The sequence below is a fragment of the Amphiura filiformis genome, unplaced genomic scaffold (genome assembly GCF_039555335.1).
Source record: "Amphiura filiformis unplaced genomic scaffold, Afil_fr2py scaffold_100, whole genome shotgun sequence".
Classification (NCBI taxonomy): Eukaryota; Metazoa; Echinodermata; class Ophiuroidea; order Amphilepidida; family Amphiuridae; genus Amphiura; species Amphiura filiformis.
The window spans coordinates 174,424-183,280 of record NW_027305564.1 but is presented as its reverse complement, the minus strand read 5'-3'; the positions used below and the strand labels follow the sequence as shown (position 1 = coordinate 183,280).

At 37.4% G+C, this 8,857-nt stretch overlaps 1 long non-coding RNA gene across 1 annotated transcript; it reads left to right on the top strand.

Moving 5' to 3' along the window:
- Nucleotides 1-4,967: 4,967 nt before the first annotated feature.
- On the top strand, nucleotides 4,968-6,702 carry LOC140144933 (uncharacterized). Its single transcript, XR_011857962.1, has 3 exons — nucleotides 4,968-5,276; nucleotides 5,646-6,018; nucleotides 6,592-6,702. It is a non-coding gene; the product is annotated as an uncharacterized lncRNA (long non-coding RNA).
- The last annotated feature ends 2,155 nt before the right edge of the window (nucleotides 6,703-8,857 follow it).

Sequence of the window (8,857 nt, the reverse complement as noted above, 5' to 3'; positions counted from 1 at the left end):
AATGCCAGGCTCTTTTCAGCTGATAATAGATTTGCCAGGAACCCGGAATATATATTTTTGCTCTCTACTGCACAGAAGTACATCAAATTCATTCAAATGTATCTATTGCTACCAGAATAGGTTGCACAAAAACTTCAGATGGAAAAAAAATCACAGCATCTATGTTACGAGACCACGAACAGGTGAAGCAACTTATTAAAAGAGACGAAGGTTACCGATTCCTGGCTCAACTTAGAGGAACCCCTGCATACTGGGAAAAATCGAAGAAAGATATCTTTGCAATGATTCGTCAACTAGGAATACCTACTTTCTTTGTGACATTTAGTGCTGCTGATAGACGATGGATCGAAATACATAATTCTATCCTTAAGATGTTAGGAAAACCACCAATGACACCAGAGGAACATAAGAATATGTCATGGGATGAACATTGCGATATCATCATGTCCAATCCAGTTGCAGCTGCCAAACTGTTTCAGGAAAGACTACACACATTTATCAATGACGTGATTATGTCACCAGCTAATCCTATTGGCAAAGTCAAAGACTACTTCTACAGGACAGAATTCCAGCAACGTGGCTGGCCGCATATTCACATGGTTGCGTGGGTTGAAAATGCCCCCCAAATGGGTGAAGATCCAGATAATGAGGTCCTAGAATTCGTTGATAGATACATATCATGCGAAATTCCACCAGAAAATGATCCTGAATTACATGAAATTGTTACGAGTGTGCAAGTTCACAGTAAGGCTCACACAAGATCGTGCAGAAAAACCGGGAAAACATGCCGGTTTAATTTTCCTAAACCGCCATCAGACAGAACATTCATTTGTACTCCAACAGCAGAAAGAGATGGAAATGATGAAGAACATCAGAAGACCCTAGATCGTGAAACGAAAGCAAAACATATGCTGAACAACATTTGGGAACTTTTGCAGAATCCTGATCATGACTTTGCAGATTTTTATGACGTTCTTTGTTTAGCTGGAATTGGACAAGACGAATTTGAACAGGCACTAGAGACGCTTTCAAAGCGGCAAACCATGTACCTAAAAAGGCGTCTTGAAGACCAATGGATCAACAATTACAATCCAGACCTGATTCGCTGCTGGAATGGCAACATGGATATTCAATATGTACTCGATCCATATGCATGCGTTATGTATATTGTTTCCTACATTACTAAATCAGAAAGAGAAATGGGTGACTTGCTCAGAAATGCCCAGAAAGAAGCAGCACAAGGAAACAATGATGCCATACAGCAATTACGAAAGCTTGGAAGTATCTACCTCCAAAACAGAGAAGTTAGTGTCATGGGAGCAGTCTACCTTATCTGTAGTATGCCTTTGCGAAATAGCACACGAAAAGTAATGTTTCTGCAAACTGCGTTAGACGGACAACGGATATCTCTACCTCTGACACAACTACAAGCAAATGCAGGTAATTCTGAGCAAGTATGGCAGACTACCCAAATTGAAAAATATCTTGATAGACCAAGTACGTCAAAGTACAACAACATGTGCATGGCCACGTTTTACTCAACTCACTATCAAGTGTCGGCCAAATCGGACAATATCAATAGAGACCCAGATGATAACGTAGATGATGAAACCGATGATGACGAAGCGTCTGATCGTCGTGATAAACTAATACAGTTGAACACCTATGGCATCAAGATGAAAGAACGTAAAGGAAAGCCAGCTGTCATTCGTTACCCAAGGGTATCAAAAAGAAAGACAGTGAGAGGTATCATATGAATATGCTACGTTTGTACCTTCCTCATAGGAGTCCAAATATCAAGCCAGATAGTTTTCCCACCTACGAAAGTTATCATATGACTGGATACACAACTATCAACAATGACAGACTACGAGTTAAAGACGTGGTTGAACAAAACATGTCAGAATTCGAACCGAAAACAGATGAACTAGATGAAGCGTGGGAAGTACTTCAAGAAGTAGAAAATATGGAAGATGCTTGGGCAGGAATTGCTCCACAGTCTGAGCAGCAACGTATTGATGATAGATTAAAAGATGTCAGAATCGAAGACTCAGATGATGACTTAGCTGAAATTGAAGTTCCTGAACTTCAACCAGGACATACACCTGGCCAACGTGATGCAGGTTTACCAAGGTGTGCTATTGAAACCCGTAATCCAGATATAACTGAAGAACAGGCAGAGACTATGATGCGTCAGCTTAATGATAAGCAACGACAGTTATTTAATCATGTTGCTAAATGGTGCGATGAAAAAGCCAGAAATCACAGAATAGACCCATTTCATATCTTCCTCACTGGAGGTGCAGGAACTGGAAAATCGCATGTGATCAGATGCATCAGTTACTATGCTCAAAAGAAATTTGCAACAATGACCGAGTCCGCTGATGATGTAACTGTGCTATTAATGTCACATCTTGGAACAGCTGCATATAACATTTCTGGTCAAACCATCTGTACAGCCTTAAAAACAGGTATTAGAATGGCCAAAGATTACAAACCTCTTGGAGAACAAAGTCTCAGCACGCTCCGCACAAAGTATCAACACGTACAGCTTGTAATTATAGATGAAATATCAATGGTTAGTGCTACTCAGCTATCGTACATTCACGGACGATTACAACAAATCAAAGGAACATCATACACTTCCTACTTTGGCAATGTCTCTATCCTGGCAGTAGGAGATTTCTTTCAATTACCACCGATAAGTCCACCCACACCTTTGTGTTTCCCACACGAAGAACCCTTGAAAGACTTGTGGAATTCACTGTTTGAGAAAGTTGAACTAACTGAAATAATGCGACAGCGGGATGATGCAATATTTGCCCAAATGCTGAACCGACTTCGCGTGCGGAAAAAAAACGAACCACTAGAAGAAGCAGACAAGGAACTCTTACGTTCCCGCATAGTTCATGAGCACATTCGTCAAGCACCTTCTGACGCGTTACACTTGTTTTACCTCAACGTGGATGTTGACAGTCACAATGAAACAAAGTTAGCTTCACTAAACACGGAAACATTTACTATCAAAGCAGAAGACGTTGACCAAAAGGGTGGCAGAGTGATCAAAGTCCACGAAACACCACATGACACATCACGTCGAAAAGACGACACATCACTTGTACCTTATCTGAAGTTAGCAGTAGGTGCTAGAACTATGCTAATAGCTAACATTGATGTTCCTGATGGTCTTTGTAATGGAGTATCTGGTACCATTAAAGGAATTGAATTCGGTAACTCCAAGAACATGCCACAGGCTGTCTATGTCAGGTTTGACAGTGACAAAATTGGAAGGAAGGCTCGATCATCACAAGTTATACCACCTGAGTATGTATCGTGTGTCGCTATAATGCCACGCAAGGAAACATTTCAATTGAAAGGAAGAAACTTCACTACCACAAGAGAACAGATTCCATTGAAACTTGCTTGGGCTGTTACTGTTCACAAAGTCCAAGGACTGACAACTGAACAAGCTGTGATTTCTATGAAATGTTTCAAAGAATCAATGGCATACGTTGCACTTAGTCGAGTGACAACTTTAGAGGGAATGCATTTAACCAACTGTGATTTTTCCCGGATCTATTGCAATCCAGATGTAGCACGATATGTTGCAGATATGCCTACTTGTGATCTATCCAATGCCAATCCTATGCTACCCATCGATCAGAATAAGTATTTCATAATTGCTCATCATAATATACAGAGCTTACATCGACACATCGAAGACATGAAGAGCAATACAGAAATTAGGAAAGCACATGTTATTTGTTTATCAGAAACATGGTTGACAGACAGTAGTAGCCTAGACTCTCTTGTAATAGAAGGCTACTCTTTAGAAGCAATACATTCTACTCGAGGCAGAGGTGTGGCAATTTACATTCAAAATGGTGTCAACTACACAGTAGTGCCAATTCCAAACAATGTATGTGATGCACTTGCAATTAGGACACATGGAAACACAAACATGCTAATTACCGTAATATACAAACCCATTGGAACTAGTGCGGGCACATTTTGTACAGAAATGAATAACATCACTGCACAAACTGATTTACTGGATACAGATTATACAGTATTTGTTGGCGACTTCAATCACAATTTAATGGGAGGTAGAGCAAATGATTTCCAGTCCTTAAGCCAATACCATCAAGTTATCACAGATCCTACCACTGCTGGTGGCACTCTTCTTGATCATATCTACGTAAAACCATGTCCGCATTATATTATGCATCTGTACTTAATACATATTATTCGTACCACAATCCAACATTCATCGCGATTAGGTATTAGCAATCTGGTAATCAGGAACCTGAAGAACAGACACTTCATGGATGAAATGTCAGGAACAGGATAGTGCAAATTAAGGACATAGAAATAGGAACATAATTTTTAAAAGAATTTTGAATAATGAACAATCGATATGGTATGGAAGAGTTAGAAAACTGAGTTTGAATAACTAACATTGATATTATTACTGTAGTAGAAATTAAATTAGGGACAAAGAGTTAGAAGATTGAGTTTGAATAACGAACATTGATATTATTACAGAAAAGATACTTGAAGAACAGAAACTTTACCAATGAAATATCAAGAACAGGAACAAGTACAAGGTAGTGGAAATCAAATAAGGAACATAGAAATAGGAACATGATACCTGAAGGAATTTTGAATAATATATGAATTAAATTAGAAACAAAGAAATAGGAACATGATATTTAAAGGAATTTTGAATAATTTATATGAATTAAATTTTGATCAATGAACAAACGAAATAGTGTAGAAGAGTTAGAAGACTGTGTTTGAATAACGAACATTGATATTGTTACTGTATAAAGAAATTTGAAGAACAAAAACTTTACCAATGAAATGTCAAGAACAGGAACAGGGTAGTGGAAATTACTCCACTACCCCCCCCCCCTTCCATTCACCACCGCCGCGCCGCAACGAGACCCCATCACCTGGCAAGATTTTCAGCCTTGAAAAGGCAGGAGTATAGGCCACATCTCACATATTATAACAACCACAGACATATCGGCTCAGCTCCCAGGGGACATGGCACAGTCGACAGCTTTGGTATCGTACGATGCTGTATACGATCTTCTACCTCATCGGACAGAAGAAGGCTACACCAAGACTATGGAATATTACAACGGGGCAGGTCATCGACCAAACATGCTACAAATATTGACAATAACATACTATAGAATGAGATTTGAGGATGAAATTCTGTTTCGACGCATGCAGTACCAAGAATACAATGGCCAATTTACATGTATGTTGTAAGTACATTTTGATTATGTTGACTAATATGACTTTATAACCCATTTAATACCAAGACCAATTCCGGGAGTTAAAACTTGCAAAATACTCTTTCTTTTAATATTCAATGAATAGTCCAACTGCAGCCCTGATTAAAACCTTAAACAGTATAGAGGCTGCAATGACCATTATACTTCGTTGTTTTGATTAATAAAAATCATAGATACAATTACATTGTCCATTTCCAAAACTAAAATGAATCTGTTCATAAAATAACCTGTGTCTTCAGAGATACTACTGTAATCTTAGATTTGTTCTGATATCAAATTATATTTGTGTCCAAATCCCTGATATTGGTTAAAATTTTATATTACATTTACCTTTTTCAGGTTTCCTTAAAGGTTTTCCAGACCAACACACGTCCATGAGACCAGGGCTAAGCCTATAGAACTTCATATGAACCAGACCAAGGCCTTATCATGAATATAGGTCCTATAATATATAGGCCTACTAGGCGACAAACTTGATGAGAATTCGGTCAATATAGGTCCCTATGTTTATAGCCTTTCCACGTTTACGGAATATGCTCTGCAACTAAGCAAGTCTTCAAATTGGGATTTCAAGATCATTCAAGAAAATCTGTCACAAAAGAATAACCAAAGATTCGAGGAATGTTTTACAAATCAGACTCTCGAGGACCAAATTCCTAATAGCACATCAGTACCAAGACATAAAACCCAGCATGACCTGCAAAAATATTTTGTAAGTACACTTTTTCATTTGAATAATTACAGTTATAATTGATTGATATGATTAATTCCTCAGTGAAACCTGAAAGACATCCAGATTCTTTCCAAGGTCAATACAAAATTTTGACCAAATTTGTGAAATTTCCACCTAAAGTCATCAAGAAATGCTAAATTTTGCTCAAAAATCATAAAAAAACCCTGTTTTCGCCCAAATATTTTTTGTGAAGTTGATCCTAGATACTTCTAGTTTTTAATATTTTTTAGGATTTTCTCAAGAAATTAGCATTTTTACCTCCCAGATGGATTCATCAAGTCTTTTCTATTAAAATATGTATATGTATACTGTCGATCAACAATTTAGCAGAAAATTTATGAGGCACAACATTTTCCATAATTCCAGTGTTAAGACCACCTTTCAGTGACTAGATACTGAAAAAATGGAATGTTCATGTTCGCGGGCATGTTCGACATGTTGAACTAATTCGGATGACTCCGGGGATGACCATTGATTTTCATTCATTCATTGGAAATGTTTATTGTCATAAAAATTATTTCTATTTTTGTTTTTCTATGATTTTCTTTGCAGCATCTTTCGCAAACACCGCCGGAGGAATCCGCCTGAATCCACCAAGGGTCGTGTATGCACTAAAGTTGGTTATCAAAATATATAGCTTTAAATAGCAACAATGAACGTGGCAAGGAAAAAATATGAATTTAAAAGGATTTTTACCATTGGAATTTCTAAACTTGTAAATAATATAAATGTGCCGTGACCCGTCCACCATTAAGTTAGGCAACAGGTTACGGCGACCAAGAGCCAAGACTTGCCGCTGAAAGCGCCCCGTCAAACTCGGATAATAACTCATGCATATCCTGACCAAAATCCAGAAGACGGAACTGCGTCTGATGGAGTGCGAGCACAGTTATGGATGGATCTATCCTGGAAAGTAGACTTTCTAACCTGGAATTACTTTTGTGCTTCAATTTGCTGAATGGATTTCATGTGCTTTTGAGCGTGAATATGTCGGACAGAGCCTGAGACTAGAACAAAGCAGTGCATGGACTTTTGCAGTAATTTTGTTTCGTAAAATGTTTTACTGCATCCATGGGAATGATTTCCTATGCTGGAATATATTTCGTGTTTGTTTCCTGAATTAGACTCATGGAAGCTAAAAGGTGAGCTTGTATGCTACTTCATAAACTTTCGCACTTCTTTTTACCTGAGTGCTATTTGCCTATTTCTCCTTTGAAATAATTATAAACTATGGTGAATGACATTTGCACCGGGGCCGAAAAGTATCTATTCTGGCCGCAGCCGAGTGTCTGTAGCCCACGTCTAGCGTCCGTTGTTCACGCTGTTGTTATTTTGTTTTTAAATGTAAAACAAATGTATCTTTTTTTTTTTTTTTTTACTTGTGTGCCATATTGCCCGCCATATTGTTACTAATCTTTTAAGATACAGCTGTATATTTCATGTGATCCTATTGAATGTAATAATTGCATTGAATGACTTGTTGGTTGATATTAAAGACCCATTCAGTGATTTGCTCATTCAGAAGATTATTATCAAAATTCAGTTATTTACACCATTGTTAGTAGCATACATGTGCTAACATCGACTGCAATTGGTTGAGCCAAAAGCTGTGTATTCAAGACAAAATATGACATTTTACATGAAAATGTAATTTCTCTATAGCTCCATTTCGCTCGGATCACTGCATGGGACTTTTTAATGTCATTAAACTGAATAAGGCTTGTGAATTGTGCTAAATTGTTTATTATTTTTGTTTATCAAACGAAAGAAAATCCCATCTGTCATTTAGTGAAACCGCAATTTTTTCTAGAGCCACGCTTAATTGTATGACACTGTGATAAGGTTGTAAAAAAACTGTACATCTTGATATGACTGGGAAAACAAAAAAAAATTGTTTTGCACATGTCTTGTAAATATTTTGCGATACATTTGGTCATAAAACAAGCAAAATAATTATGTAAAATCAGCTGTTTTGATTTTGTTATATTTTTCGATGACTATGTTCATGTTCACAGACCATCTGCGAGTGTTAATTTTTAGAGCATTGCTATGTGCGCGGTACGTTTGTGCATATAGGGTCTAGTAATGTACACCTGTGTTTTGGTATACCACTTCCGTAATTATGAGCTGTTAATATGGGCGCACCATTTGATACTCAGGAGGGGACGTGGAAGTTTTTTAACAAAAAAACCTCTCGGGCCACTAGTGAGTGAATGAAATATAAAATTCTATTTAGCTGTGTATCAAATGCTGCGCTCCTTTTTTCCTATTTATGTCACAAACAAGGGTGTTTTTGAAATTATCAGGTGCACTTCTCAGAAATGGGTTTGGTGTATGTGTATAATGTACAAATTGGTATCAATCGGTCTTCTTATTCTCTTTGTTCTTTTGCTCCTGATTGTAAACAATTAGTGCTAGAACATAATCCTTCACAGGCAACGATGACAAACTTTGTATAATATATACAATAGTCTTGACAAATTACAGATTCCCAACAAACATAAAACTAAAACCTTTATAATACAAAACAATTCTATAACGTGTTGATAACTATAATTATGTAATTGTGATAAAAAGATTAAGAAAACGTGTGCTAAATTGCTTGCACCAGAAAATTTTAGTTTTAAATATGTAATTTTCTGTTTGTTTTGAAAATGTTATGCATTATTATTAAATTCACATGTAGAACGTTGCATTTCACTCAGTTTTCTACGCGCACGGCATGCATGTCCAGACGGGCCTGATACCCCGCCTGATACCCTCCTTTCATCTTTTCGCTTCCGACTGTCATCATGGTCATGCGATATGCGTAGTTTTT